The sequence below is a fragment of the Mustela putorius genome, unplaced genomic scaffold (assembly GCF_011764305.1).
Source record: "Mustela putorius furo isolate JIRA1106 unplaced genomic scaffold, ASM1176430v1.1 tig00003834_pilon_pilon_pilon, whole genome shotgun sequence".
Taxonomy (NCBI): domain Eukaryota; kingdom Metazoa; phylum Chordata; class Mammalia; order Carnivora; family Mustelidae; genus Mustela; species Mustela putorius.
The window spans coordinates 129436799-129447659 of NW_025421987.1; positions in this window are offsets into that span (position 1 = coordinate 129436799).

Sequence of the window (10861 nt, forward strand, 5' to 3'; positions counted from 1 at the left end):
GCTGAACACAGAACAAAAGCGAACTCGTCAAAATCTGGGGCAATTCTGCATGAGTGAAAGCTCCATGACTCCTGAATGTGAGCCAAGACACAGTTCGAAATATGGAAGGTTATGGGAGTTCCTATTAGGGGGATCCATACAGGAAGGTAAACAAACAGAAAAATCAACCAGGGAAAGAGATAACTAAGTTTATTTCCTCTTGCCCCAGGAATGAGGCCAACTCCCATCCAAACCCCTCGTTTGGCCTACACACAAACATTTCCTATTGAGCCTCTTCAGACACCTGAAGTTTCCAGATGTCCCAGGTGTTCTGAAACCCAATTTGGAGGGACCATGCCCTGCAACCTAACCACGGTCCTGGGAAGTCCATGGGAATCTCCTCTTTAAAGGGAGCATATGGCTCTTTTACACAGACATGGAAGGATCCATTAGGATCCTCCAGTTGCAGGAAGAGATAAAAGGATAGGAGCACCTGGTAGGCTCTGTGGGTTAAATATCTGATCCTTGATAACTGCCGAGGTCATGATCTCATGGGTTGTGGGATGGAGTGTCCTTGTCCTGGTGCATGCTCTGCAGGGAGTCTACACAAAGATTCTCTCCCTCTGCCCCTCCCCCAACTCATGCACAATCTTCTCACTCAAACAAATCAATGATGTTCAGATAGGACCCCCTAGCCCAGTCTCCCAATGAGTTGGCTTTCTCAGGACAAAGACACAAGTCTAGGTTCGGGTGACGGGAAATCACCACTGGTGACACCAGAGAGTTTGTCAGCAAGAGACTTCCATTCTTCTTTTAGAAATAGAGAGACCGTGTCTTGCCTTAGATAATTCTCCTTCCCTTCAAGCCAGTAACAAGAGAAAGCAGTCGTTCAGCAGAGGCATGGGATTCTTCTCCATGGAAGCTCCTATATTTGCAACTGGACCTTTGGTCAATATTCACTGAATATGATCTGGAATAGCCCTCACCAGGACTGGAAGAGTACTCAAACTGACCTCGCCATCTGGTCTTCAGAATGGAGGCATCAGAGGGGTCAAAGAATAGAGTCAACTGACCACTGATTCCAGTCCTTACTCCATGCAGCCAAGCAGCATGCAGTCACAAGAAAGAGCACCGGATTCCTTGGCGTTTTTGACATAGACTTCTCTCATTGAGCACAGGACCACAAGGAAAACTTGCCACCAACCAATGAGCGCTGGCTGTGTGAGTGACAGCTCCATATCTCACGAATGTGAACCAAGGGAAGGTTGAAAAATCAGCAAGCTTGGGAGAATGGCTACAGGAGGGCCAGTGTTGTCTATTCCAATGGGAATTAAATCAATCTGGCAATTGTTTTAAGTTGTTTCCTTTTGCTACAGAAATGTGCCCAGGTGTCTCTGAAAACCTCTAGCCCAGCCTCCACTGCCCTATTACAAGCCCTTATCCTTCCCAATGTCCATGGATTTCTGAGACCAAATTGCAATGGATCCTGGGGCCCAAACAAATGCACAGGCCCAAGGGCCCAGTCAGACTCCCAGGTTCACTGAGACACAGGATTTGAATGGCCTCCAGCCTGAAGCTAGTATGGAAAGAGAATCAATGGATAGAAGTGGATAACAAGGGCCAGATTTCTTCCATAGTGATGAGCATGTGATGATGTCAAGAAGGAAGGGACTAGCAAGCGCACTTTGCTAGTGAGCTCACTGTATCAGGAATTAGAAACAGCTGTGGAATTGGGCAAAGGGAACCTCTGCTGGCTGCACCTGGGAGCCCTGTCAGCAAGCAGCCTGGATTCTTCCTGCCAAAAAACAATGAAAGCTTCTGGCCCTGGCTCCTTTTCCTGTATTTCCCATTCTGAGTACAGGGAGGAGTGGCTCAGGGAGAGCAGGGCTGCTTTGGGGGGCGAATCTCAAAAGTTTTGCACTGGGGCTCAGTGCACTGTACCAGGCAAGGGCTCTTTCAGAACACGCCCTGCCATGCAGCATTCTGGACAGGTGTGAACAATCTTTTCTTCCTCATGAGTATATGTCAGTCAGCCTGGGGAAGGAGACAACCTGGCTATGTATAAGCAGACTGACACCAGCCAACCAAGAAATAAGCAGGACTCTGTGTGGGTGTGTGACTGAGTGTGGTTGGTGTTTCAGTATGATATGAATCTGAAATGTGATCTGAGTCTTAAGGGGGTTGTGTGTTTTACATTGTTGTGTTGAATAGGTGACTATCTCTGTGCTCGAGGTGTGTTGAGTGTGTGCATTTCATGAACTGTATGGATGTGTTGTGCGTCTTGTGTGTCTTGGTGTCAGTGTGTGATGGAGAGGTGTATGGTATGGTGTATATTGGATATTTCTGTAGTGTATATCTGTGGTGGTAGTGTGTGATGTGTGTGTGTTATGCAAACAGGGCATTTGTGGGCTATATGTTGTGCATGTGCTATTTGTTTTCTGTTACTGGTTATGTCTGGTGCAGTTTTGGATGGACTATGTGTGCTGTGTTTGATGTATCTATGGTGATGCATGGTGTGTATGTTTTTGTTTGAGTATGTTGTGCCTTTTTATGTGATCTCTGTGTGGTATGCTTGCGGGAGATGCATGGTGTGTGTGGTGTATTGTCGTGTGTGTATGGTGTTTGTGTTGTATATGCTTGGCATGCTGTTCACTGGGCTAAGTGTTGTGTGTTTCTGGTATTTATGTGGCTTGTGCTGTTATGTGACCTGTTATGTGCTGTTATGTGACCTGGGTGTGATGTGTCTACACACATGTTAATGTGGCCTACACACAAAAACATTTTTTTACCAAGCCTCTTCAGACACCTCAATTTTCCACATTTCCAATTTTCCAATTCTAAAACCCAATTATGAGAATCCCTGTGATGCAACATAACCACAGTCCTGAGAACTCTGTGGGAGTCTCCTCTTTCAAGTGAGGATACTGCTCTGAGATACTGAATGAGAATGGTCTTTGCAATCCTCTCATTTCTGATAAAGAGAAAAGGGTAGGAGCACCTGGTTGGCTCTGTGGGTTAAGTATCAGACTCTTGGTTGCAGCAGAGGTCACGATCTCATGGGCTGTGGAATGGAGCCCCTTGTCATGGTGTGTGCTCTGTGGGGAGTCTACATGAAGATCCTCTCATTTTGCCCCTCCCCAAAGGCATGTGCAGCCTCCGTCCCTCTTTCTCAAAAAAATCAATAATTTTCAAAATGGAACTATTCACCCCATGTCCCAATGAGTTGGCTTTCTCAGGACTAAGGAATTCCTCTGAGCTCGGGCAAAAGGAACCCTCCAGTTGCTACACCAAAGAGCTTATCAGAAAGTAGCTTCCATTCTTCTTTCAGAAATAGAGGGAAAATCTGCCCCTGAATATTTCTTGCAGGGCTGGCTTAGTGGTGACTTATTCTTTCAGTTTCTGAAAGTCCTGGAAGCTCCTTCCCTCTCCATCTGTTCTGAATCATAGTCTTGGTGGGTAAGGTATTCTTGGTTCATGTTTTTTTCATTTAGTACCTTGAATAGGTCCTGCCTGCTGTTTCTGGATTGCTAGGTCTCTCTGGAGAAGTCTGATGTTATTCTGATGTTCCTCCATCGGTATGTAAGAAATCTGTTTCCTCTAGCTGCCCTCAGGGTATGTTCTTTAGCTCTAAGATTTGCAGTCTTTACTGTTAGATGACCAGGTGTTGATCTATTTTTATTGATTTGGAAGGTATCCTCTCTGCCTCTTGGACACAAATGCTTGTTTCCTTCCCCACATTAAGGAAGTTCTCTGCTATGATTTGCTCAAATATACCTTCTAGTCCTTTCTCTTTCATCGCCTCCAGGATTCAAATAATTCTGACTTTGGAAAGTTTCTTGGTATCTTTGATCTTCTAAGCCTATTTGCCTGTGCAACTAGCTATGTATCCCTATATTCTTCAGCTTCTTTCCTTTCTATCGGATTATCTTTTAGATCACTAAATCATTCCTCTGCCTCATTTACACTGGTTGGTAGAGTATCCAGTTGACCCTGCATTTCATTCATAGCATTTTTAAGTTTGGCTTGATTAGACCTCATTTCGACCCTTAGAAATTCTATATTGTTACTAATGTTTTTTCTTTTTTCAAGCCTAGCTATTGACTTTATGATTGCTGTCCTAAAGTATATTTCTGACATCCTCCTTATATCCATATCCATTGGTTCTGTGCCAGAAGACATTGTCTCTGATTTTTTTCTTTTGGGGAGTTCCTCCTTCTAGTCATTCTTTAGAGGGATTGTGGACTGAATGGACAAAGTCCAGAATATCAACCATGACCCAACTTAGATGAATCCTAGCCAAATCCCAAGTGGTCAGATGCCACCAACAAAAAGACAAAGCCAAAAGGAAAGACAAAGATAAATTTTTAAAAATTAAAACAATTTTTTAAATTTAGAGAACAAATTAATAAAAATTTTCAATATTAAAAATGGGTGTGGGGGCACCTGGGTGGCTCAGTGGGTTAAGCCACTGCTTTTGGCTCAGGTCATGATCTCAGGGTCATGGGATCAAGTCCCACGTCAAGCTCTCTGCTCAGCGGGGAGCCTGCTTCCTTCTCTCTCTCTCTCTGCCTGCCTCTCTGCCTACTTGTAATCTCTCTCCATCAAATAAATAAATAAAATCTTTTTTAAAAAATGGGTGTGATAAAGGGGTTTATAATCTCTCACGTGGAGAAAGCATAGTGTTTCAGTTGTTCCTCGGTATATTTTGGTCTGTGTGTTAAAGGACAGTATGTCCCAAATTCACTAGGAAAGTAAAACTTGCATATACAAAAAGGGAAAACTGAGTAAAGTGAAGCACTGGCCAAAATAAAGCATATATCTATAGTAAATATAGGTGAGTAAAAATATAAATTAAAAATGTAACTATGAAAAATGAGTTGGTGTAGTACATATCTAGTTGAATGGAGGAGAAGGTATAAAGAAAAATACAGAGGGGGAAAAAGTATGAGAAGCGGAAAAGAAAGAAAGAAAAGGAGAATTATACCTGAAAATATAGGTGGTGGGTATTATAGAGGGCACGGATTGCATGGAGCACTGGGTGTGATGCAAAAATAATGAATACTGTTATGCTGAAAATAAATAAAAAATAAATTTAAAAAATAAATAAAAAATTAAAAAAAATAAACAAGTTGTGAGGCCACACCTGGAGCTCAATATTCAATTTTCTCCTGGTTTTGGGGATTTCACTCTTTTAGGATCCCAAGGATTGTAATCCACCAGTTCTTCCAGCCTGTCTTCTGGAGAAGTGGCCTGCTGCACTGTTTCTCAGGTAACTGTGCTTGTACAGAGTTGCTCCACTCCCTGTGGGGATGGGCTCAGTAGAAAATGGATTTCTTGTTCTTTTTTTTCATTCCCTGGGGACTTTCTGTGCTTCTTCAGGGCATCAGGGCAAAAATGCCTGTGGCTAAACCTCTGGCCTAGAGCAGAAAATTTGCAGTATGCCCTCTTTAATAAATTCTCCAGGACAGTCTCCACTTCTCTTCACGCTGCTGAAAACCACAGCCTCTCACAGTACACATCAACAGCTAATCTCTCAGAAGCATTTTCAGGGGCCTGGGAGCATCCCTAATCTTTGTGTTCCTAAAACCACGAGTAGCTGTGGGCTTGCACTCACACCCGAGGTTCTAGAATCAGGTCTGAGTTCCACCCTAAAGCCCTTTCCAGTCACTACTGCTCTGCTAGTTGTAGAGGCAGGTTCCAGATTTTTTTCAGACTGTTCAAGGAAAAAGTATATATCAACCCACCCATTTCAAGGTTTCTGGCTATCTGTACTAGGAGTCCCATCCTGGGCTTCCTGACCATGATCTTCTTCCTAGCTCCAATGCTCAGGTCTTGTACCATTTCAGGAATCTCCTTTTGCTTTGAGGTCCTTCATAACCTGGGTACACAATGCCCTACCTAGAATTCTGCCTTTCCATTTCCAAAGTCCCCTTCAGTGAGGGGTATCTATTACTAGAGCAGCTTTCTTTCTTTCTTTCTTTCTTTCTTTTTTTAAAGAGCTTATTTATTTTATTTGACAGAGAGAGAGATCACAAGTAGGCAGAGAGGCAGGCAGAGACAGAGGGGGAAGCAAGCTCCCCGCCGAGCAGAGAGCCGATGTGGGGCTCGATCCCAGGACACTGAGATCATGACCTGAGCCGAAGGCAGAGGCCTAATCCACTAAGCCACCCAGGCGCCCCTAGAGCAGCTTTCTAATGGTTCTGATTTTGTGCCCTGGTGTTATATCACTTTCCAGGTACCATCTTATGGTGTTTATCTTCTGATACCTCCCCGCAGAGTCACAAAAAAGTATCATGTCATCTACAGAGAGAGAGTTTTATTTCTTTTTTTATGACAATTTGAATGCCCTTAATTCATTTTTGTTGTCTGATTACTGAGGGTAGAGCTTCTAGTACTATGTTCAAATATAGTGGTGAGAGTTGGCATCCCTGTCATGTTCCTGATATTAAGGGAAAATCTCTCAGGTTTCCCTACTGAGAACGATATTCACTGTGAGCTTTTCTAGGTGGATTTGATTTTCAGGTTCATTCCATCTGTCCCTTTACATTGAAGACTTTTAATTAAGAAAGGATGCTGTATTTTGTCAATATGTTTTTTCTGAATCAATTTATACAATCATATGGTTCTTGTGTTTTCTGTAATCAATGTACTCTATTATGTTGATTAATTTGTGAATGTTGAACTCCCCCCACTTTCTTCCCTTAAATAAAGCTTACCTAGTCATGGTGAGTAATGCTTTTTAAAAAATATTTTATTAACCCATTTTTGTAAGAGAGAGAAAGAGAGAAAAAGCAGAGGGAAGGGACAGTGGGAGAAACAGTCTCTCCACCCAGCAAGGATCCTGACACAAGACTCAATCCCAGGACCCTGGGATCACAACCTGAGCTGAAGGCAGCCACCCAATGAACAGAGCCACATGGTCACCTGAAAATTATCCTTTTAATGTACTGTTGGATCCTATTGGCTAGTATCTTCTTTTGGGGGGGTGAAATACATATGTCAAATTTTTAAAAAATATACAGTCCATAAAAGCCTGTACAAAAGTTCTCCAGATTGTTTTTGGTTACAAATTTCCCTAATAATTAACTAAAATTAACTATCTTATTCATTTAGTTAGTTTTATATCTTATAAGTAAACATCAAAATCACCTCACTCTGGTTTCTTTTTCAAATTATGATATTAAAAATATATCATTTTTCACTTACATTTTAAAATTTTATTTTATTTTTTCAGTGTTTCAAGATTCATTGTTTATGCACCAGACCCAGTGCTCCATGTGCCTTCCTTAATACCCACCACCAGCCACACCTAACCCCCATCTTCTGCCCCTCCAAAACCCTCATGTTGTTTCTCAGAGGACACAGTCTCTCATGGTTCACCTTCCCCTCCACTTTCCCCCAAATCACTTCTCCTCTCCTTCACACAATGTCCTCTGTGCTATTCCTTATGCTCCACAAGTGAAACCAGATGATAATTGACTCTCTCTGCTTGATGTATTTCACTCAGAATAATCTCCAGTTCCTTCCGTGTTGATACAAAAGTTGAGTATTCATCCTTTCTGATGGAGGCATAATACTCCATTGAATATATGGACCATAGCTTCTTTATCCACTCATCTGTTGAAAGACCTCTTGATTCTTTCCACAGTTTGGCAACTGCTGTGACCATTGCTGCTATGAACATTGGTATACAGATGGCCCTTTCTTCCACTACATCTGTATCTCTGGCGTAAATACCAGTAGTACAATTGAAGGGTCATAGGTAAGCTCTATTTTTCATTTCTTAAGGAATCTCCACACAGTTTTTCCAAAGTGGCTGCACCAACTTGCTTTTCCACCAACACTGTAAGAGGGTTCCCCTTTCTCCACACCCTCTCCAACACTTGTTGTTTACTGTCTTGTTAACTTTGGCCATTCTAACTGGTGTAAGATGACATCTCAATGTGGTTTTGATTTGAATGTCCCTGATGGATAATGATGATGAGCATTTGTTCATGTGTCTGTTAGACATTTATGTGTCTTCTTTGGTGAAGTGTCTGTTGATGTCTTCTGCCCATTTTTTGACATATTATCTGTTTTTCCAGTGTTGAGTTTGAAGCGTTCTTTACTGATCTTGGATATCAGTCCTTTGTCTGTAGTGTCATTGTGAATATCTTCTCCTTCTGTGGGTTACCTCTTTGTTTTGATCTTGATGAAGTCCCAAAAGTTCATTTCACTCCATGACTTTGCAGACATGTCTTAAAAAACGTTGCTGTGGCCGATGTCGAAGAGGTTACTACCTATTTTGTCCTCTCAGATGTTGACAGATTCTGGCCTCACATGGAATTCTTTTGTTCCTTTCAAGTTTATCTTTGTATATGGTGTAAGAGAATGGTCAAGTTTCATTCTTCTGGACATATCTCTTTAATTTTTCTCAGCACCATTTATTGAAGAAACACTCTTTTTTCCACTGGTTATTTTTCCTGCTTTGTTAAAGATTATTTGACCATAAGGTTGTGGGCTCATATATCTGCTTCGGATCTCTCTGGCATTCTGGAGCTGCGCACACAGCCACAGATAGTATTTCTCATGGTTTTGGGTACAAGTGAGAGTTCCTGTGACCTGTGACCCCAGAGACTGTGACTAGGAACGTGCTCTGCCAGTGGCAGAGGGGGAATTTATGTGGTCTGGAGCACCCAGAGGGGAACAGACTGAGGCTTCTCTCTGAAAGGGAGGTCCATGTGCAGTTTGCTTTCCTCTAAACCTCCAAAGAATGGCAAAAGCTGCCATAGGGAGAAAAAACAAACAAACTAACTAACTAACTAACAAAACCTCCAGAGAACAAAAGCCTGAAAAAACAGTTTTCTAAGAGCCCAGCCCCTTGATGGGGACAGAAGGACTCAATTCTAGCAAGACTCACTGAAAATCCATGCAGCAGGCCCCTCCCCCAGAAAGCCAGCCCCCCCCCCCAAAAAGCCGACAACCACCACTTTTATTACCTGCGTTTTTCTTTTGCTTTTCTGTTTTTTAATTCAATTTTATTTTATTTTATTTTTAATATTCATGTAGAGATAAGCTTCAAGGTAATCCCCATTCCCCAATCAATGCCACCACTACAGGCAAACCAGTTTTAATCCCCATTTATCTAAGGAAAATTGAGTCCTTTAACAAAGATATTAAGATACATCCAGGAAGAATCAAAACAATTTTCCTCACCCACACAGAATTTATAACCACCTTCCCATATTTTTCTTCCATCACTGTTTCTGTGTATTTGTTTTTGTTCTGGTAGTATATAAAACTTATACTTGGGATTAGCAAGACAGGAAACAACATGTGTTGGAGGGGATGTGGAGAAAAGGGGAACCCTCTTCCACTGTTGGTGGGAATGCAAGTTGGTGCAGCCTCTTTGGAGAACAGTGTGGAGATTCCTCAAGAAATTAAAAATAGAACTTCCCTATGACCCTGCAATTGCACTCCCGGGTATTTACCCCAAATATAACAATGCAGTGAAAAGAATGGCCACCAGTACCCCAATGTTTATAACAGCAATGGCCACGGTCGCCAAACTGTGGAAAGAACCAAGATGCCCTTCAACGGACGACTGGATAAGGAAGATGTGGTCCATATACACCATGGAGTATTATGTCTCCATCAGAAAGGACAAATACCCAACTTTTGTAGCAACATGGACGGGACTGGAAGAGATTATGCTGAGTGAAATAAGTCAAGCAGAGAGAGTCAATTATCATATGGTTTCACATATTTGTGGAGCATAACATGTAGCATGGAGGACAAGAGGAGATGGAGAGGGGAAGGGAGTTTGGGGAAATTGGAAGGGGAGGTGAACCATGAGAGACTATGGACTCTGAAAAACAATCTGAGGGTTTTGAAGGGGCAGGGTGTGTGAGGTTGGGGGAACCAGGTGGTGGGTATTGGAGAGGGCATGGATTACATGGAGCATTGGGTGTGGCGCAAAAATAATGAATATTGTTACCCTGAAAAGAAATTTAAAAAAGAAAGAAAAAAAAGAGTGAGACATTGTATCAGCTCACATAGGGATTACTTTATAGTGAATGAGGCTGACAAGCTAACAGTATTAACATAGTGTTTCAAATAAGTACTATGAGAAACACAAAAGTAAGGGCATCTCCAGGAGAAGGAGGTTTCTCAGCTAAGTCTTGAAGAACAAGTACAAGTTTTCAAGATAATATGAGTGTCTCTACTCTTGGCAACATCCATTCCCATTCAAGCACAATAGCTTGGGGTTCCTTCCCATATTCTAGGTACCTACCTTATTTTTAACGTGTATAAGAGTTTCTAGCTGTTTAAGAGGGTGCTGTGCACATAGATAATGTCACAATGTCTGAGCAGTTTGGGGAAAGAAAATCTCCAGACCTGACTGTGCTTCTGTCTTTGTGGTCTCCTTAAATCAAAAGTTTGTTACTGTTGTTATTATTATTATTATTATTATTATTATTACAAATGGGTCAAAGACACAGCAGGCCTTGGCAGTAATCTGGATACAGTGGATAAAGAAGTGGGAGGAAACATACTAGAAAACATCTCTTATACATACAGTGTGCCAAGCACCATTCTAATACACACACACACACATACACACACATATGTTTGCATATATATATATATTGGATGATATATATATATATCATTCAATCCTCATATTAATGTTATGATTTAGGTACTATTCTTATCTTTATTTAACAGATAAGGAAGCTGTAGCACAGAAAGGCCAAGTAATTTGACCATGGTTACCCAGCCCATAGTATGACATCCAGGGTTCTAGTTTGGGCCCCTGAGTGAATGGTAGTGCCTTTCATGTTGATGGGAATATGGGTGAAGCTGAATGAATGCTGCCTTAGGCATATAGAATTTCTGTTAC